Source organism: Lycorma delicatula, chromosome 1, assembly GCF_047948215.1.
Source record: "Lycorma delicatula isolate Av1 chromosome 1, ASM4794821v1, whole genome shotgun sequence".
NCBI classification, from domain to species: Eukaryota; Metazoa; Arthropoda; class Insecta; order Hemiptera; family Fulgoridae; genus Lycorma; species Lycorma delicatula.
Window position 1 is genome coordinate 161,887,204 of NC_134455.1, and position 23,341 is coordinate 161,910,544.

General features: G+C 28.6%; 1 protein-coding gene across 2 annotated transcripts in view; it reads right to left on the bottom strand.

Moving 5' to 3' along the window:
- Positions 1–23,341, bottom strand: part of LOC142318210 (EGFR adapter protein-like) — a 1,091,782-nt gene that overhangs the window by 620,249 nt on the left and 448,192 nt on the right. The window contains exon 1 of one of the 2 annotated variants that reach the window (XM_075354775.1): positions 3,965–4,049. The exons of the other annotated variant lie outside the window; for it this stretch is intronic. The gene's annotated coding sequence lies outside the window, so the exon portion shown is untranslated. Of the gene's footprint in view, positions 1–3,964; positions 4,050–23,341 lie in introns of those variants that run through there. 2 annotated transcript variants of the gene reach the window in all.

The window sequence follows — 23,341 nt, forward strand, 5'->3', positions numbered from 1 at the left end:
ACAAAATTAACAGAATGTATTCAAAATTATTTATTAGTATGTATAAAGTTCACACACTTGCACAATGCACGTAAACACGGATTCAACAACGTGGTAATAAATTTGTCCAATTATTTTGTTATAAAAATCTCCAGGAAAATAAACCGCCGCTCTAACTGGAAAAGAAACAATGTAAAAACATGAAAAAAAACTATGTAGTAATTTCCGAACACATAAAATAAATATCTACAGATTAAATAATTATTGCATTTCTTTACCGTAAAACAAATTAATTTCATAAAAACAGAATTCAGAACCCAGCCGCTTTCAGTCCAACCCGGCTGTGGATTCCATGAATATTAATTACTATAATGACTACAATTAACGAAGGAGACTAGGGTGAATATCATATTTTTATAAGTATATAGTATACCTTTTAGTTAGGAACTCTTTTAAAATTAATACGTTTTAAAAATAGTTCACCGGGGATATTTCCTGAGACTTCTGTAATTCTAAACCTAGAATTTTAGAACTTAACTAACTATTAAAAAAAAACAATTAAGTTAATCGCTAAGCCATTATCCTCGAGCTCTTTAACACCCTGTGGAAATGAAGTAAAAGCCGCTTCATTTCATGGTCAATGTTACTCAAGGGATGAATGCTGTTAGTACTTCGTCCAACAAAACGTTAATATCTACACCGAAGGTTACTAAAATGGCTTTGTATTTTCTCATTACGCTACAAATTCTAATTCACTTCTGAAATTTTGGACTTGAAAGAAAGCTAAGTATTAAAATATTTGTGTTCATATCTTATTTTCTTCCGTTAAAGCCCATCAGGGCAATGACCGGGGGAGCGGGTGCCGACCGGAAGCGTCACAAGGCGGGTGACTTCTCCTACGGGGTTCGGCTGTTCATCTCTTATATTACTTGTTTTAAGAGCGCTTAGTTGTTATAGGTAAGCTTATTTTAACTGCGTATTTACGTTTTAAAAGTTTGAATTGCAACTAAGAAAATACAATAACTGATGAAGCATCGAACAACAAAGTAGCCAGTTTATTGAAAATATTTCAAATAGAGTTTCATTATCTAATTATGTTAATTTAAGACAGAAATTTAAATATTTGCAATTTTTAAATAGCAACAATCTAATAATAAGAGCAATCTCACCGTCAATATCCTGGATGCGATAATACCGATTTACGTCTGAAATAATGATTAATCCGTTACAATTTTATTAATAACTGCGATAGTAGAGTAAACAATTATGATTTATTATAGATTAACGCTAAATTCGATCTTGCATATATCGAAAAAATGGTCCTGATGAGGTTTACCAAAAAGAATTTATTTTATTTTACAATTTCATCACTAATCTAAGGGAAAATAACTGATTAGTGTCGGTTTTGAAGTTTAGATGATATATATCTCTTTAAAGTATCATAACCGTAATACTGAGATAAATAGCGTGAAAAATAATACATTTTAAAGACAATAATTATTTTAATGACGATTTCAGTGAAAAAAAAAAAAATAAAATAAGTAAAACATTTTTTTTTTAATTTTCAAAAAAATAATATAACGATATAAGTAATATTATATGAATTCTTTTAAAATTTTAGTTTTTTGAATTCAGAGACATTTGGTGCCGAATTCAAAAAGCAGAAATAAAAAAATAAAAATAAAAATAATATTTTCTAATATTTAGCGTGATATTGCTTTTTAAATCATTTCATTATTTAAAAGTATAATTTATTTTACAATTTTTTAGTTTAATTAAAATTTTGATATATGTAGCTAGCTATAAAAAAATAGTTAGCTATAAAAACTCGGCCCATATAAAAAAACTTTCGAAGGAAAGGCAAAGACCAAAAACTTCGATATATAAAAAGCGAATGCGTGCAGGTAAACGATATATAGTTACTATGAGTGTGAACTAAAACTCTAAAATGTTGAAATGTATTGTTTCTACTCTAATTATCTAAATAATTTGTTGAGTTTCCGTACAAAATTATCTTGAATGTCAGAGTAATATCACTTTTTAAATCGTTACACTGTAATAATTCCATAATATGCAACGATATCAAAATAAAAATGGACATCTTCAAACAGTCATTGCCGACAATGTTATTTTCGTTAAAAAAATGGCCTACTTAATTTAAATATGTAAAACTACAACAAAACATTCTAATATAATGGATAACATCCTTCTTAGTGGAAGGCGATTAAAAACAAAACAAATTAAATACAAAAAAGAATAAATAAAATACAACTAAAAATCCAAGATAATTTTAAATTTCTTCAGAAGAAAAATACACCAGAGCAAAAAATAAACTAATTTAATGGATAAGAAGATTGCATTTTCGTCTTAAAAAACTGCCTTAAAAACCATAACTCTAGAAAATTTAAACTACAGTATATTTGTGAGTAAAATTTTATTGAAAAATCTTTTTTTTTAAATTTACTTATCGACAATGCGTGGTAGAAAAATCCTTTATCGTAAATAATGAATAAATAAATTGATAAAAATTTCGAAGAAACGTTTCGGCATTTTAAATGGCTCTGTTTCTTGTTTGTGAAACATTAATTAAAGCATTTTAGTGAAAATATTCATAAGAAACAAATTAAAGAACTTTAATTTTGATTTTCGATTTTTTTTAAGATTCCGGTCCATCTGTTTTGAAAAAAAAATAAAACGTAAAGCAGATCAGTGTTATATATCTTTTTATTTTTTCTGATTATTTGCGTTTTTAGATTACAGATTTTATTGCAACTAAGTTTAGCTCTCGGAGGTATGCAAGTGCCTCGTACTGCACAAACGCCTGTATTGCATGACTCTCTCTCAGCTACAGTCAAGTTATAAAACTACTACTTATAAACTATATTACTTTATGGTAGCTAAAAAAATTATTAATTTATTATAAACTTGAATTTGAAAAATTAAGTTGTCCTCTGTTTTAAAACTTGTAAATTACTACTGTAGTTTTATAGATACTGTATTTTTGAAAAAATACAACAAATTGTTATCGATCAAACTTAATTTTGTTAATTCGTTGATGGTGCAATATTTTATTTTTTTTTTTTTTGGGGGGGGGGGGAGGATAATTATAAGAAATAAACTATATATTGTTATATTAAAAGGAATGGTACACAGTTAAATTTTCATACACAATTTCATTAATTCGTTCAGCAAAATTTTTTTAGCTAAAATCGTTTTATATTTTACTTGAATTTTTTCCTCCAGTTTGATTACTATTTTGATATATAGTCCATACAGTATACTTGTATCTTTAATACATTATTTAGATGTAATCAGTAAAAAATTAAATGAATTTCGAATTCAATTCGATTGATCATCGAAAATAAAGGAAATTGATAGTGGTATTAAATAAAAAATATTATAAATTTAGACATCAAATAAAATTACTTTGCGTAGGTTTAATAAGATTTTTTATTCAAGAGGCTATATTTTTAAATGAGTTAAAATCGTAAATATAATTATGTATGAACAATAAATTTCATGTGAAATGAATTCGTTAATTATCATATAATAACCTTCATTTGTTAACATGAAAAATTAATAAATATAAATGCACGTATTTAAAATAGCTGAACCGACGATAAAGTAGGAACTTACAAAAAAAGAAAAGAAAATAACAATCAATTGTAGCTATTGCCTAATTATTTAATTAACTTTTACACATTCGTTAAGACCTACCACTGTACTCTCTACATTTTTTCTTTATCAAGAATTATCAAATTTATTACCAGTGCATTAACTGATTGAAAAAAAATCTACAAGAAAAATTATTTAAATCTATTTCATCTGCAAACTTTATTTTATACACATTGCAAAACATTTAATATAGTGTTGCAATCCTTTTAAATTACCCATATGCATATACAAACACACACACACACACACACACACACACACACACACACACACACACAACATACAACTGATGAATACTTGGAATCGTTACCTGCTGTCTAACTAAATTGACGTATTTGTAAATATTCGTGATGAATTCTATAGAAGAATGTTAAGTAGGGGTGATCCGTGATAACGCTACGAGAGCCGCGGCTGTACTGACGACGCATCGACACGTGGACGCCGACGCCGCGCACGAACGTTCAAATCCTACCCCCGACTCCAAAACCAGCACGGCTGCACTCTGCGGACAACTCCCGAACAGTTCGTCCAAATTCATAACCCTAACGTTCAACTTATTTCTCGTTCCAACAGTACATATGAAAGAAGTTAAAATTTATGAACCTATATAAGTTCATGAATAGAAAAATATATTTCTTTACGTAATACGCAGTAACGATGAAAACTACATTAGAATTCCATTTCAATAAAACTTTACATTTTTTAGTACAATATCGATTGGTAATTTTTTAAGTATAATGATTTTCAATATATCAAAATGGTGTATTTCAATCTTTATTTAACAATATTTCTCTACTATTAGGATAACAGAATGTCTTATAGTAATATAGCTTCCTGGATTTTGACATCTCATTTGGAATTTTTCATCTTCTAAGCCGAAGAATATATACACAGAAACATTTATAGAGTATGTTTTCAGCATTAAGATAAATTGTACCTCTACGCGTTTTATTTCATAAATATGTAGCGTCCGATGACTTTTAATGTGGTACACAGTAAAAATGAATTTAAAAAAGTGATTTATCAAATTGCTATTACTATTATTATCTGAGTTCTTCTTACATATTTCAATTTAAGAACTAGAATACTTATGTTGAAATAATTAAATTGATTTTTCTTTTAATTTCAACAAATTATTATGTAGCTCATTCTTAAAAGAGTATATTATAATTGTAATACTGTAATATTATTGCAGTATATATTAACGGACTACAAGATTATGCTAATGTGTTGTACCATAATTTTGTATGAATGTGATTTTGAATCATGATAAATACAAAATTATAGAGCCGCTTTTCATTAATAAAGTGACGAATAATTATTGACTAGATCTGTGATGATAAAAGAAATGATGAATCACAGACGCCATTTTGTTGAAAGCAGAAAATTATTAATATTTGAAAAAATCCTTAGTCGGAAGCGTATGATATCGTTGTATTATTAAAAGAACATAGCTTACTCTGGTTCTCTAATAAGTTATTGGGATAGGTTGGATTATATCTAATGAGCAGAAAGCAAATGCTTGAGGAATTTACTTCCTCAAGCATGATATTTGATAGATATTGTATGTATGATAATTATTCTATGTATAATCATCTGGTTGTGAGAAACGACTCTAACTCCATCTCTTTGGCTTGGTGTGGTATAAAAAAATTGTATTTAAATCCAAAAACAGGTATTGTTGTTTTCCGGCCTCCGAGGCGCGAGTGATAGCGTCTCGGCCTTTCATCCGCAGATCGCAGGTTCGAATCCCGGTCAGGCATGGCATTTTCACACACACAACAAATCATTCACCTCATCCTCTGAAGCAATATCTAACGGTGGTCCCGGGGGCTGAACAAAACAAAAAAAAGTATTGTTGTTTGCGTCTAGGCAGAGTTCTTACTATCTCTAGCTGCTTATTTCATTGGTGATTATATGTTACGTATGGTTGTGTTTGTGAAGGGAATTATATTTTCTAGAAGTTTTAGTTTTGATAAGCATCTTCAGTTTATTTTAAATGATGTTTACAGGCAACTTCGGTTTACAATAAGACACACCAAACATTTTTGGATATTGAAGAAATTATGCGTACGTGAGAAGTCGCATTGAGAACGTTGTACATAGATTTGGACTTCGTTCACCAATTTTCAGATTCAGAGGTAAGTATTAATCAGAAAATGTTTTTTAAGGTTTCTGTGGGTACTCCAAAGAGAAACTATATCTTCGTTTAATATTATGAAGGTACATTTAGGATGATATTTGTTACCTTTATCTATAATTACTTTTAAAATAAATACATTTTAGACTTAAATATATATATATAAATATTTAAGTCTAAAATATATTTATTATCTACATAAATAAAAATGAAAATGTTCGTTTGTTCAAAATTTTAAATTTCCGAAAGTTCTTCACCGATTGCTTTGAAATTTTGACGCATCGTTCCATTCGAATGCGCTCGTGTTTTTATATACCTGCTATTTAAATATCTAAGATGTCACACCTGTGACAGGTAAAAACATGTTTTTTTTTTTAAAAAACACGCTATACTAATAAAGTTTACGATTCTATTTCAATGTTTCCGATATGTGTGTCCGCTATAGGCTAAAAAATTAATGGACTGATTTCGGCGCGGGGAAATACGGAGAAAGGGAAAAATTGGAAAAAGGAAATAGGGAAAAATCGATAAAGGTAAAAGGGAAGAAGGGGAGAATTGAAAAAGGAATAATAGGAAAAGGAAATGTAAAATGGAAAAATAAAAGGGGAAAGGAAATAAGGGAAAGAGAGATGGGGGAAGGAAAAGGAGAGGAAAATTATATATATACAGTTTTTTGCGCTTTACAAAACTTTTCTGCTTATTATCTGTTAATTCGAATTTTTAATGATAAAAAATGTAGAGAAAACCAGTAAATCTGCAATCTGTCCCTTAATTTGGGTCCAAAGAATTTAATTTAATTCTTGGAGCAGAGATCAGAGCGAAATACTTCACTAGTAACTCCAAAACAAAGCGTTACCGGATGTATGTATACATCAGTTTTTTATTTTTCTCTGCTGTAAAAACAACAATTTAAACAAACAGAATTCCCCTATAAAAATAATAAAATTTGTTCTTCTTTTTTCACGTATAATTAAATACTCAATTACAATCCATTTCACTTATATTTCGAGCTGATGTACATAAGCCTTTTTTCCTCAACGTTGGGATAGTAAAACCTCTACTGCGTGGTAGTCACAGCCGCCTTCAACAAATTTTTTGTGTACGTGTAATCAGACTTCCGAAAAAACAAGGCGTCAGGATTTATAAGAGAAATAACGAAGAACAACGTACAAATAAACAAACTAATTGCAAGTATTTTAATGTTATAAATCTTCCCGACATTGAATGTTTATTTTAATAATATTGGGATATACTGAGCTGATAAAGTTTCACTGAGCTAAAGGATACAACCGTCCTAAGAAGTCGGATTTGTTTATATCAGTCCTAAATAACGAGTTGAGCTCGTTTGTATCAGTTTCATGTATAAGGAGAGCATTTATTTCTAAGCTAAGTAAGTAACACCTTCTTTTTTCAGGTTTGTTGCTGACTTCTAGGTTTAAAGATTGACTACCAAATCGGATAGTTTTTTCGCTATTTATCTCAATATTACACATGCAGTAAACCTTCATTCAAGTATTTCTTTAAAAGAATAAGTAAAACAAAAGAAAATTAGTATATTTAAAATGTTTATTTATTGGTTGTATTTAAAACTTCATTTTTACTTAAGTTTAAAACATAAATTTAGTTTCACGTCTTCCGTAAGAGAAGTTCAAACAATCTTCAGGGCTTCTTGAAGTAAACTTTGAAACTAAAGATTATGAGATTAATAAAGTTTTAAATAATTTATATTTACTTTGGTTTACTTACACAACAGCATTTCAAATTTGTTGTTGTTTTTGTTTTTAGCATCATCATATATTTTTATTTTCAAATAAGCACATTCCGTACACGTTAATATAGACGAATACAGAAATATAGTACACAAGTAAGGTAAACAACACTAATTTTCATTTTTAATTCTCTAAGTTTAATAGTAAAAATGCTGCCAAGAAAGTTGCAGAAATTTCCCACCGTTTGCTTAAGTTTAAAATCTAATATATGGAATATTTTACATGCAGGCTCTTACATCATTTAACGTTTTATTTTATAAAGAGCTATCGAAATATTTTGCAATATGCTTTCATTCATTTTTATAAAAGTTCAGTTAAAATGTTTTTGAAAACAAACAGTTTTACGAAAATAATTCAAAAATTAACCCCTACCGAAATGATAAAGGTTAAAAACTAATCCCGTTGTGCTAACGCCTCATCAAGAAAAAAAATTTTTATCAACGATAAAAAGTCAAAAGGTGAATTGAAAACAATCCGAAACGTTATTTTACTTTTTTTTTTAGGATTACAAGTGTACTAACACTACGAAAATAAACTAAAAAACTATTCAATTTCGATAACGAATCGTAAACCTTACGACGCTCTACCTTCGGAATTCCATCATGTTTGTTACAAAGGTGGGGCAAGGAGTCTTAATTCGATAAGAAAATGTTAAAGCCTATATTCTGAATGAGTATGTACGTTTTATTTTTTCCATGAAAAAAAATGTTCAAGTTCATTTTTTAAACAACGACATATACTTGTATGAATTTTATACTTTTTGTAGTAAACAAAAATGATTTCAATAAAATAAAATTATACTAAAACTTTTAATCGATTTTTTTGTATTTTCTTAGATATTCAATAAATAAAGTAAAATCTGTATCAATTATTTATCAGTTGTTATTCTTCACATGTTTTCTATACAAAAATATTATTAATCACATCTAATAAATCGGTTTTCCACGCTTTAATATTATTCATGTTTAACGTGTTTTGATCTTAAATTAATTTATTTCAATTATTCTATTATTCAATTTATTATTATTAATCCTTTAAATTATTTTTTAGGAGGCAGTGGTTAGATTTATCGCCCTAGAATTATTAGGCAGGAGTTCTGAGAAATGTCAAGGTTTGTCAAGAAGGAGATAGGAAAAGTAAAAAAAGTAGTAAAATTAGCGTCACGCAATTTATAGACAACCCTATAGAGAAAAATAATTTTAAAAGAAATTCAATTGGATTTGATAAAATTCCCATTCTTTGACCAATTTTATATCAAAAATATCTTTCAACAATATTACGTTAGTTTTTTATAACGTTAATTTTTTAATTCGCTGATAAAGACGTGCGAGTAAAATTTTATAAAAATCAAACCAACTTCGAGTTACAGAATCTTAATAATATATATCTCTTCACTTCTTGAAGCAATAAAAAAGAAAATAAATGGGGAAAAAATAGATTCAGTTACCCCTAAAAAGTCATCAAAACTGAATTGCATTGTTGATGCACGTTAACACTTTCCTGACCGTAAAAAAAAAAAAATACTTGACAAATATCCATCTTCATTTACAGAAATTTTGTATTATTCGGGTCACAAAATGAATAGAGACTGAGGAGATGTCAAAACTCGGACAAATATAAACATTCAGGATGTTCTTTATTTACATAAGATCTACCAACAGTAATATTTCCAAGAAAGAATATGCGATATAATGCAGTAACATGACATAATACTTCCAAAGCAATTGCTTAAACTGCTACAATTTCATCAATATAATGAGATGATCACTCAAATTACGCCATAAATTTATTTAAATTCTAACATTAAAAACTTAGCTCAAAGAATGTTATGAATTTGGATGAAACCTTGACCTTGACGTGGATAGTCTCTCTTTTCTGGACACGACACTTTCTCGGAAATAAAAATTTAAAGGTATTTTTTTCTACTAAATTCAAAACTTGATAAAACGCACATTATTGAAAAAATGGAGTGAAGAATTGAATTTTAAGGATTTTTTGTTCATCTTTTGTGTTATCAATAACAAAGTTTGAGTGAAAGAAATAATTACTGTACGGTTTTTTTGTTTGATCTCCAAAACCACCGTTAGGTATTGCTTCAGAGGAGAAGATGATTGATTTATAGTTTGTGTGAAAATGCTATGCTGTCCGGGATTCGAACCCAGGACCTCCGGATGAAAGGCTAAGATGCTACCACTCGTGCCGCGGAGGCCAGCCATATGACTTTCTTGTACGCGTATTAAATTACAAATACACATAAAATTTTATTTCACTAATCTGATTTTTTTTTTCATTGTTTTATTGGATTATTATTTAATGAAATATATTTTACAATCAGAGGTTAATAAACTATTCAAATAAATCAATAAATTTAAATTTAAAAAAAATGAAATGAAGTCGCATTCGAACCGATGTTCCTTTCCCTTGTAAGATCCAAGTAATTCATTAATTAAAATTTTATTTGGCTATAACTCTGAAACTAATGAAAGTACGTACCACTTATGATATATCGTTGAAAAGCTGTCAGTGAGGGATGATTACTGTAGTTAAGAAAAAGTCCAAAATCCTATTTTTTTTTTTTGGCTTTTCTTGACACGTTTGGTCCAGTCGATTGCAATCAGAAGGGGAGGTGCACCTAGGTGTTATAACAGTTCTAAATACAAAATTTCAGCATTTACATACGTACATACATACAGACGTCACGCCGAAACTAGTCAAAATGGATTCAGGAATGGTCAAAATGGATATTTCCGTGGAAACCTGAAAACCGAAATTTTTAACGTTGATACTTCCTTTACTTCATACAAGGAAGTAAAAATTTCATTATAAAAACAAAAGTATTTAAAAATCATAATCTTTGTGTTCGTATGAAATATTTTTAGAGCAAAGTTGGTTCATATTAGAGTGAATACATGAATATATACATATACATATATATATATATATATATATATATATATATATATATATTAGAGTACATGAATAGACCCTATTCTTACCTGTCGTACTACCATTTGTATATTAAAAAATTACACACTTTTTTTCTGCATAACATAACATAATAGCATAATTTTGGATCACTAAGAATTGCTATAAATTGTGAAAATGATGTACTAACATAAGTTGAAGGTTCATAGGTCGGCTACTACGTAATATTCGTATATCCTCTCCCTGCAACCACCTTCTCTAAATTATTGTTAATTCATTTCGATATGAAAATAATACTATAAAGAATATAAAATATATAAAAACATAAAATAAGCAATATATACATGATATGTAAATTACAACTAAATTTTATCGATTAGATAATTTCTACATCAGAATTACAGTCCACATTTTTCTTAATTTTGTTTTAATAAATAACCACTGTAATATCTTTGACCCTTAATTATGTTTAGGAGACAAAAAAATAGAAATATATCTGTTTTCAGTAAGTAATGATAGCCAGCCGATACGTTGAGAAACGAAACACTGAAAACACATTTTCCAACACATTTTGGAAGTCTAACAGAGAGTAGGTAAATTACGCATGGCAATCCGCAACAATGAGTGAGAAATCTACTTACGCTGATCATTCTTACTTTTTTATTAAAATTTTAGAACTATTTTCAGTAATATTTTAGTACACATTATTATCCCCGCCTAACCAGTCAATAAAAAAAAAAAAAAAAAAAAACAGATTAAAGGGTAATCCCTGCAATATTCACTTACCTTCTATTTTCAGTATCACTAGGAAATAAATTGTAAAAAACGACACCGAAGGTGCCAAGAGATATTCTGGTGATGTATCTTTTACTTTTTTATTACCGTAACTTTTAGTACGACAAAGCTCTAAAAAAAATGGAACCCTTTACTCTTTTTACTTCTTTGTACGAGGTAAAGGAAGTACTACTGTAGTCGCGAAATTTTCTGTTATCAGATTTCAACGGAAATATCCATTTTGACCTTGCCTAAACCCATTTCAACTAGTTTCGGCGTGACGTCTGTACGTACGTACGTATATATCTCGCATAAGTAAAAAACGATTGCCCGTAGAATGTTGAAATTTTGGATTTAGGACTGTTGTCATATCTAGTTCTGCACCTCCACTTTTGACTGCAATCGACTGAACCAAAAGTGTCAAGAAAAACCCCAAATCCAAAAATATTGGATTTTGGACTTTTTCTTAACTCAGTAATCAATCATCTTTCATTGAGAGTTTTCAACGATATATCATAAGTGGTACTTATTTTCATTGGTTCATTGGTTATAGCCAAATAAAATTTTAATTAATGATAAGTTTGGAACTTACAAGGGGAAGTCACGTCGGTTCGAATCCGACTTCAATTTGTTTTTTTATTTTTACATTTTTTAAATTAAATATATTGATGTATTAATATTTATTAACCTCCGACTGAAAAAAAATATGAAAAAAATTAGAAGTTATGAGTGAAATAAAATTTTATTTACTTTTCATTTTAATTCAAAAATTCGTACAGATGTTAATAATTGATAAATCAATATATTTAAACTAAAAAAACAAGTTAAAAAAAATATGTTTGTGCATGAGAATTAATTTCTCGAATATGTTTCCGCTGTTATGTTAATTAATTAAATAATATTAACAATTAATAATATTCACCTTTTCAGCACATTGAGATCAACTCTAGATTTTTCAGCTTACTTGAAAGCCATCATCAGGAGTTAAAAATATTACATTAAAGTCAAACATTAAAAAATCATCGGTTAAAATGAATAAAGACTCATGACTAAGCCTAGTTCTGGTTTAGGATTGGACGGATATAACGGTTTATGCATGTTAACCTATGATTTTTTAATGTCTGCCTTTAATGCAATATTTTTAACTCCTGATGGTGGCTTTCAAGTAGCCGAAAATTTAAGAGCTTATCTCAGTGTGCTGGTAAGGTGGATTTTATTAATTTTTAATATTATTTAATTAAATTCTATGTATATGAAGTCGAATTCAAATCGATGTATGCATGGTTACGGATCCGACACGTTCTTACTAACACCACATAACTACTTGAGCAACGTGAAACAAAATTAATATATAAACTAATACAAAATGCTGATACGAACACCAAAAAAAATGTGATGCAATGTGGTGACCAACACAATGCAATTATGTGCTGTCCACTTTATTAAAGAATTGGGGGATCGTATCTCACTTTCAAATCAAATAAGTTTAAATGAAGTGCAGCAAAAAATGTGTATATGTAATTAAATAGGCGTACAAGGAAGTCATGTTATGTCCACATCAGATTTTTTTTTATACATGGTATTATAATGGTGTTTTAACAAACATTTGGGTATAATATGCAATTTTTTCAAGAAATTATTTTGGTATTTTCTACCAATTATGCTTGCATAAAAAAGCTACAACAAAGTTTTAATACTTTCCTAGCATTGGTTATTTATTCTTATGTAGTGGAATAATAAAAAATGATACCTAAGATTTATTTTTTGAGATGGTTGTAATTCATAATGAAGTTTAATTGTAAAATTATCATTATATGATTAAATAAACAAAAAAAGTTTAAAAAATAAAAAAGTCGGTATTTTTTCTACTTCCCCACCTCCAAAATCTCCTTCCAAGAAAGGGTTTTGATTTTTCTGCGTTTACAATGTTAAATGGAAGAAACAAAAAAATTTCATTGAAAATGTACAACCAATAAATAGTTACCTAAGATTTATTATTTATGGGTGGGGAGTTAATTATCATGAAATTGTAATATTATTATTAAAAGTTAAAAAAAAATCTATTTTTTTAAACTTTGATTGGCTCACCCACCCCCAATATTACCCCCATTCTATTTTTTTTCTAATCACTTACACTACTACTATGACTAGGAAGACGTCAAAAAATTCGGTAAAAAAAATATGCAATAAATAAAAAGGTAGGTGTTTTCGAGTTTCCATGAAGGGAGGAAAATTGGGACAATGTTTATTTAAAAATGGTAAGCATCCATGCATGTATTTTAATATAAAATGGAGTTATGTTTGTAAAATTTTGAAAAAATTACTTACAAAAAAACTATCTATCCCACCTTCTAGAAATATTGACTCAAAAACTTTACCAATAAATTTTTCCAATACGTTTTTTTTTGTAGACGAGTGTCTGAAAAAAATTTCATCAAAATCGGTTGGTTCAGTCAAAACTTAATAGGCTTTAACCCGCGTACATAAGCACTTATGTATGAACATTACTCTCACTTTTTTCCTGGGGATTCTTGGTTCATGAAACGTTGAGAAATGCAAAAAACCCCATATCCCATTTATTGACCGATTACCATACTTTCCTTCTTGCAGCATCAGTCTACAACTGCGGTTACGAGGAAAGTAAAAATCTTAGGGAATGTCGAAATCAGAACAAGATTTTGTGGTTAGATTTGAAATGTAATATGAGAGTTCACCTGATCGCAGTTTATAAACAGATGATTTAAGTAGAAATACATTATAAATAACCAGGGTAATTACATTACGCGTCAAAATTAACAAGTACTATAATTTATTAAAAATGATTTACCATAAAATTATCCATTTTATAAAACCATAGGATAATAATGCAAAAGCAATTTTAATGATTCTAAATTTGATGAGACTCAGGTAAACTGTAGTCGACCGGTTTTGTGTTTTACTGTTAACTGCACAAAATTCTATTGATATAGATCCTTATAAACAAAACTATTTAATATTTCGTATAGATAAAACTAAACATTTACTTTCGAAACGACCAAATATTATTTTCATTCTCAACGAATTTAATGTTCTGATACAATCTGTATTACAGCGATAAATAAAATAATTAAATGTTATATAATTTGAGAAATATATTTTACAAAAAATTTATTATATCTTAAAACTCAAGGAACTTAAAATTATTAAAATTTAATTCACCCTGCTTGATAAAATTATTATAACGTAAATTTATTTATGAGTACTGCAGGTACACTAGAGATAAAAGTAAATAATCTCTTGAAAGATTGTTATCCCATACAATGAAAAAAAAATAAATATTGCTTTATGTTAATTATATGTAAAAAATGCATATTTAACTGAAAACATAAAATACATAACCGCAAACTAATATAATTAAAAATAGTATTCAACTGTCAGAAATAATATATTAACATACCATACGTTATTAACGATCGCGTAGAACGTCTGTATTCCCTAACCGCAGTGTCAATATCACATGTACAGAGTATCAAACTATTTGTTAGACAAACCAATAATTATAATTAATTCATGACAGGTATTATGAAAACCATGCATTGTAACTGTGCATTGTTTGAATTATTATAAATAGCATAACGGTAATACAATTGATGTAGGATTGTATTCACTCCTGCATTTTTAATATTTAGAATATGTTGGTCTTTATTCATATCAATGTGCGTGTGGGTGTTTTGTGTGTGTGTGTGTGTGTGCGTGCACGCTCTCTGTCACTCATAAAAGATTTATCTTTCTAGGATATATTCCAAAAGTAGAAGGTAGGAAATATAAAAAAAAATATGAATATTTCTATAAATCTATAAAAATGTAGTGACGTGTTGGAGAATATCATTTTAAGGTTAAACAGGAAAATCTCAAAAATTAAAAACCTTAAAAAAAATTAAGTTTAAAGTCTCAAAATTTAAAGTAACGATCCAATATCCGACAATTATTTCGAATTCTGCTAATGTTTTTAAAGAACGTATATTTTAATAAATATTTATCATGATTTGTTAGAGAATTCCCGGCAATTTTACACAGCATTTCATTAACCTCATCTTCATCTTTAAAATAATATTTACCTATTGAAGGTTATAGAATTAAAAGAGAAAAGAATTACATAATCCTTTTTCAGTAATAAGCTTCTATAAACACGCCATTTCCAACACTAATATTTATCCATACATTTTCTTCAAATGGAGGCTTATAATCCCAAGTTTTGTTTCAGAATTCGGTCATACTCTACTCAGTGCAAGTGACTTCTTTAACTCTGTTTACTGGTTGTGCTTTGTTTGCATGCGTCGAGTTTTTAGTAGAGAAACCTAGTAATTTAGTACTTGACCGGTTCGGTCGTGCTGTTTTGGTCGAGTGATTACTTGAAAATCGAGTTGTTACTGAAAAGAACCTCGGAAAGTACAAGGTGTAGTAAACCGGTTTATTACACCCTTACTAAACTAAAGACTTTGACTTGTTCTGACAGATTGATTAGTGGGTACTAGATTGTTACTCTCTGGAAATTGTTCAGTGATCTGTTGTAAAATCGTAAATTGTATTTTAATTTTGTGATCGAGTAGAATAATAAAGAAAATGACAATGTGAAGGAAAGATATTGCTATGAACTTTGTCGTATATTGAACATGAATTTTTATAGGATTTGAACGATGAGTCGTATAAAAACAAACAGATATTCCAGCTTCTTTCTTATTCATTAGTCATTCGAAAAATGAAAGTTGGAAAATTTGGTCACAAAGAAATTGAGCGATAAAACAACTTTTTCTATATATAGGCAGGAAATAAGAAAATAGAATTATCTGAAAAAGCCTGTACTGCCGGAAACGAGATGTAGACTCCAATTATGAAGTTGTTCAAGCTTTTAAACAGAATATTAGAAGGTATTTAACCATCTACACTCAGACAAAAGTAGATTTGGTGAGTTCAGATTGTTTATGCAACACTTATATTTTCAATTCTTTATTTTATACCCATGTGATCTATTACAACACAGTTTTTAGAAAAATAAGTTTTCAGGAATTATTTATGTGGATAGTTTACGATAAAAATGGATGAAATAAAACAATTTGCTAAAAATTTAATTATTCTTTTAATGTCAATTTAATCGATTAAAGACTACATACTATCATTACTATTATACTAATAATTTACTAATTATTAGTATCATAATACTTATATATATATATATATATATTTATATATATATACTTTATAAGTACTACTCATGAAAAACTACTACTACTACTCATGATAACTACAGATTATTAATTTAAAATCTAATATGGACATCACATGATTTCCTTGTACGCCCTTGTACTTCCTTGTATATAACTACATATATACATTTTTTGCTGCACTTCATTTAAACTTATCTAATTTGAAAGTGAGATACGACCCTCCAGTTCTTTAATAAAGTGGACAGTTACACAATTGCTGAAATATTAGCTTTTATTAACATGAAGTATTTACACAATTATTAATTCAAGAATCTTACATGAAATATTAGGATAGAGTAAAAGTCCCTTTATTACTCGTGTTACATGTTGGAAAATAAAAATATTCGAAACAAAATCTAAGCATGTCACGTTCACCCTGCGTAAGGAATATTGTCTCCTGTTTCTATCTTCAATGTTCCGATTCCGAGATCTCAAGACTGTAAATATTTGGCTTTTCATCTTGATCGACGACTTACTTGGGCGAAACATATCGCTTCTAAGTGGAAAGAGTTGGATCTCATTTTTAAACACATGTACTGACTGATAGGACATAGATCTCCGCTATCAGGGAAACGTAAATTATTGATTTATAAATCCGTTTTGAAGCCTGTTTGGACTTTTGGGCTTGAATTGTGTGGTACAGCGTGCAACTCCAGTAGTAACATACTTGAATCCTACCAAACAAAAACACTGCGGAAAATGCTCAACATACCCTGGTTAAAAATCAATAGCCTGATATGTAATGATCTTAAGTTGCGAACCGTTCGGCAGGAAATCTCTCTTTGTCAGCCTACGGTATCAAAATCGTTTGTATTGGCACCCGAATTATTTGGCGGTCATTTTATTAGATAACAGGATCAGTGATTTTTTAAAATTGCTGAGGAACAATATTCTTGGTTTGCCTTATCGTTTAAATTAAAAAAAGTCTTTATACAGTCAGACCATAAGGTTTTTATGGTTTGGACGTACGGGGTGCTCTTCTACTTCAATATTAAGTCACAAGCCGCAGGGTCTGTGGCAACTTAATGTTAGTTCAAATACATCTTATTTACTTATTGTTCAATTATAGTGCTGAACAGATTGTAAAGTTGCTGTGCCGTTATAATACGGCACAGCAACTTTAAAAGAAAGTTAGTTCGATATATTTGGCCACCATGTTGCTGCACAGATGAAAGCTTGTTGTCGTTAGAATTACAAGCCCAGATAGATATTCAAACATACTTCAAACAAACCAGACTTCCACAAAATGTAAACCAAACTCACCAATCCAATTTGTACCATAATAAGGCTCCTCAAAAACAACCCTAACATTTTCCTTCAAATGAGGATCTGTTCCTTCAAACACGGCAAATCTATCTACATCTGATTCTATCAGTTACAACGTATAAGATAATAGTGGATTATTACAAATTAACCATGAAACTGATTTTCTGGCGCAATCCCTATTAGCTATTTCAGATTCTTCTTTTAACGAGTAAATTACAACCCAGTAAAAGTTCGTATAATCTGTAGTAATCTATAGTAAAGTTATAAAATGAAAGGTAGGTAGTTATCAGTAAGTGTTTCTTTAATAAACAATTTTTTATAAATTCAAGCTTGCTTTTGTAAATTTTTAAATAATTGTTTATTTTAAATTCTTTTACTTTTTGTATAAGTTTTCTAAGTTACACAAAAATTACTTTTAGTTTAGTATTGTTTTTTCATCGCATAATCTTACCAGTACTGATCTAAAGTTGTCTACTATTATTTTAATTTATGTACGAAAATTCTACTTTATTGTTTTAATAATCATGAAATTATTGTTAGTGAGATTACTCAATTTAATATGGTATTTATATTATTAGTTAACACGTTGTTTTAATTAAAGCATGTAACTATAAAATTTGTAAAATTAGTTTTACGTATTTCTTTAAAGACTAATTTATCGGTATACCATCTGAAACTTCCGGAATGATATCAGAAAAGCTAACTTTTGAATTGTTATAAGTTTCTTAGACTGTTACCTTTTGCCGGGATGAAAATGACTGCTTCCAATTTAATTTTTCCCCTGGAATGGTTTCACTCATCACTGATTATGATCGTAGTTTGGATTTCTAACTTTTTTTTAGTAATAGGTGGAAACTATTTTCAGATATTATCAGTGTTCCAAGATATTCTTTAGGATTTTCTATAACTAGTTCTCGTAATACATTCTTACATGCACCAAGTTAGTCAATTTTTAACATTCAGTTTCGTTGTCCAAACGCGTGATTTCTACTAATTTCTATTTGCATTAATCTTTCAAATTCGTTTAAGCACAAGATTTAATTTACACGTGCAGCTTCTAAAGATTTTGCTTTACGTCGTGAAGCTATAATATTTATTAATGCATTAAATTGGCTGACACAGGTGAAGACACTTAGTAAATTACTAAAATATTGTACGACTGATACTCTAATAAAATACTCGACGGTGCAAACAAGATGTTATTGTTAAAATTATTGTACTTTAATTAATTTCTGTTCTATTTGGGCAAATAATAATAACCTTGATATTAATATTAATATTTTTGATTGATTAACATTTATTAACACTATTATTATTATTATTAATAATAAATAAATATTTAAATGACACAGTTATTAATATTTACACTTCTCACTATATCACTTATTGAACAGTTTTTTACATGACACATTTTAGAAGGATCTATCATCTACTTCTTATTCGACTGATTTCCTTTCCACTTTCATTTAACACAGCTGATACTGCTTTTAAGCTTTAGATAAGGAAAAAGCCGGCAACGCTATTTAAATTTCCCAGTATTTCCATTAAAACAATTGTCTAAGGAAAACAGAAAGCAGTAAACCAGGAAATCAGTAAAATTATGAAAAGATACATTTTGTGGTACGGTATCTAACTGTTATCAAAATAGTTATACGTGAGAGGAGAATAGTTTGGACCATTTGGACAAGATATTGTTTTTTAATTTTACCCAAACACCTAAATTAAATTTTAAGAGCTTATCTATCTCAGACCACCCGATTCAGAAAAACAAAAGAGGAAATCTTTTAAGTTAATAAGTTGAATTATAGTTTAAAACACTTAATTTCAATTTTTAGCGATAGGAGATAATGTTTTAATAAAATAATTAAATGAAAGCATATATATTCCAATCGTAATTTCAATTATTTTTTATAAGACAAAAAGAATAAAATTGTCATCATAAGGTTCAACCCCGATCAAGATATCACCATTAAACAATCTTTTCAAAAATTCTCTATTTGTTTTATATAAGATTTTAACCAGAAAACCTACACAAAGTTTAAGCAATTAGTAACAATCGGAATCTCAAACATCTGAAAAATATAAGATTAAAAAACAAGCTGTGTCAAAGATTAAAAATAAATAAGTATTAAAAGTTTTTCTTCTTAATTTGTAACTTTATACAAATTCCAAAACGTTTTTATCCGCTTAAATAAATAAAGTAAGCTTTAAAATTAAGCATCAAACAACAAGAATGCTGACGGACAAATAAATAAGAAAAAATACAATTCTGTGAAGTAATAAAAGTTATAATTACATCTCTTCATTGTTCAATAAAACGTTTTGAAATACAGATTACATAGTAACACTGTACGCCTAAATAGAAAGTTATGTAGCTTTTTAAATAAAATGTCAGTGAAAAAAGTGGATTTCATTCGCAGTATCAAAAACTCAGAAAACGACCAGATAATTTAAAACAACAAATGGTTTTACAATTTGTTGATAAAATAGAATAAAAAATACCAGTATTAAAGAGTAGAAAGAGTCCGAAATCTATTGTACTTATTTGTTTTTAAACGATCCGAAACTAAAATTACGTTTTGAAAGCAAGTTTAATTTATTTTGAGATAACTGAAAGCGTAGAAAACAAAGACTTGCAGTGGTGGCGCGGTGCTGTGGCAGTAGCAAGCTCATCCAATTAATTTACTTCTTCATATCCCCACCGCTTCATAGTGATTCTCTGTGTACAAAACCTCTTTCAGGATCCACCGTAACGTAGGCCGTTGTTATTCAGTTAATGTAACTCCCGTTTGTTATAATAAAAAAAACACACAAATTTGTATTGTTAAATAAAAATTTTAGAATTTATATTTTTCAGTTTGAATGTGTAAAGAAAAATAATTTCCACTACTTAATGCTTGTTAGTTATCGTTTAAAAATGCCAGATATTGCACTGATTTTAAATTATAACGGATTAAAGGAGTATTGAAAAAATAGGGTATATGATATCTTTTCATATTTAAATTACAAATTTGGTGAAGAAAATAGTAAAATGTTACTGTGGTTTACGATTTAAAATTTATTTTCGACTGCGTAAATTACAATTTGTAACTTTGTAGTTAGTTATTCTAGTCTGATTTTTAGCGTCTCTGTTATTAAATATTTAATAATTCTATTTTGAAGAATTATTTTACATAAGTCATATTAAATGAAAAAAAAATAAATATATAAAAAGGCCAATTATATGTTTTGTCGTAAACTATCGAAAATCGACAATAAATTTGATAAATAACGAAGAATTTATTCATTTTTAAGGGTTTTTTAATATATAACGTTTGTTGTAACATTTAACCAAAAGAAATTTTTGATAAGTCTATTTTTAAATGATAATTCATTAAAAAAATAACCAAAAGCTTATGCCTCAAATATGTAAAAACAATTTGAAAGTTATCAAAAATAGATGACCTAAGATTTTTTCTTCAAAAATGATGAAAAAGTTAATACGCAAACATAACCTTAGTAAAATCAGAATTACAAAAAATGAATTCAGAAAAATCGTGTACATAATAAATAATTGTAGTCATGATCACTGAACTAAGTACCAACCAAAAGACAGGCTAATTTCTTACATTGCAAAAAACTATGAGAGCTAAAAACTCTGAAGTCAGTAATAAATTATTATCAAAATTATCTTTACAAGTTGTTATCGAAAGACGTCAAAATCTTTGATATCGAAATAATTATGATGTTGATAGCAATAATCACAAAAGGATAAAGTTACATGAAAATATTTCGAAAAACTTTAAATTAAGTAAAAATATTTGTTCTAGTCCTCGATTTTAAAAAAAATACATATTATGTAGTTATCAATTATTATAAACATTCTTTTTAAAAATTATTCTATAATCATCACAAAATATAAATTAAGTTAATGTCAAGAAATTTCATTACAAGACCCGAGCCTAAAGAATATTTATATCGGTTTAACGTATGAAAAAGGTTTTCAAAGCTTGAAAAGCTTCTTTTATGGAAATTAATAAATTTCTTTTTTAATAAGCTACCACTACGTTTATGATTCGGTTACTAATCATTAACCTGCAGGAAATAAATTAACTTTTGCTAATGCAATAAAATGGATCAAAAAAACAGAATTATAACTAATCAAAAATATGCATAATAAGTTGATTTGTTTTAATTATTTATTTTTTTTTTTAAATATAAAATTAAATAAGTTATTTATTGTTTTATCTGAAAAATTCTATGTGGAACACCAACGAATTCTATATAAAGTGTTGTAATGATGAAAAACAGATCTCTGCGAAAGTACTGAAAATTAAAACCAAAACAAAGCAATAAGTGGAAAAATTAATTTTATGATGCTTATTTATTTCTATTTCTAAGTAACGTTGTTTTGTTGGTGGTAGAAAGGAGGGTTCGTTAGTCTTACTTCATTAACAACTTAAATTACACGTCCTTTTTTATATACCGTAAAAATATTTTTTTCAGTTCACTCTTGTCTCTTTGTATACGTGTTGTAATCTTATGATTCGTTACCAATATTTTTTCATATATGTTTCTAGTCGGCTAGTAAGAGGGAAAATGTAATCTTATTAGATATGAAAAAAACTTAAATTTATTGGTAAATAAAAAACTAATCCACACGCAAAGAAGCCTACTCAAGTTACTCCCATTCTTTCTGATGGTCTCTTTTAAACGTCTTCTTTCAGTAATTTTTCGTCAAAATTTATACGAAGTCTCACATTCCCATTCCATTACCTCGTTACGGAATGATTCCACATTCAATCAGATGAGTGAATGAACAAGTAGGCGAATTGCAATAGCAATAAATTTGAAAGAAGCAAGGTATTCATCCTCCAATCAAATTTGATTTCCTCTACAGTATATTGCTATACTCTCAGTATGAAAAAAATAAATAACAAAAAAAAGACAATGGTATGTTAATATCGGAAAAATTTTAAAAGTTTAAGCTACTTATGAATAATAATAATAATAATAATAAAATAATAATAATAATAATAATAATAATAATAATAATAATAATAATAATAATAATAATAATAATAATAATAATAATAATAATCCCCTGAAGAAAATCCATCTCCACGTCCAGATTAGTTACATCTACGATCCGCATCCAAAGGGGACAACGGCTTTATAGTTGTCTATGACTTGTACAAAAATCCAAGCCTTCTAACGGAGCTATGGTCAAAAGTTCATTCTGGACGAGTATGGTCATGAGAGTATAGATCATGGTCGTTCTTCATCACGAGACGGAACTCCCCTGCTTGTTTGCCGTGCGCGGTGACCTGTGTGGCTAGAAAAGGGGATCCTACCCTGGCACTTGAGTGAAACCTCGCCGTTGATGTGGAAAACCACTGTTATATGTAGCAACATAGCGCTTTGGCTCCTGCTTTGGCCGATTTGCTTACCACTGCCGGTCAATCGGCTTGTTTACGACTGAAACTTCCGCTAGCCTGAGGGACGGGTAGACAGGTGACAGCCCGAGATACCTTGACAGGACTAGTTTCCTGTTTCGGGTGGATTGAAATCTATCTCCCTAGTAGCCCTGG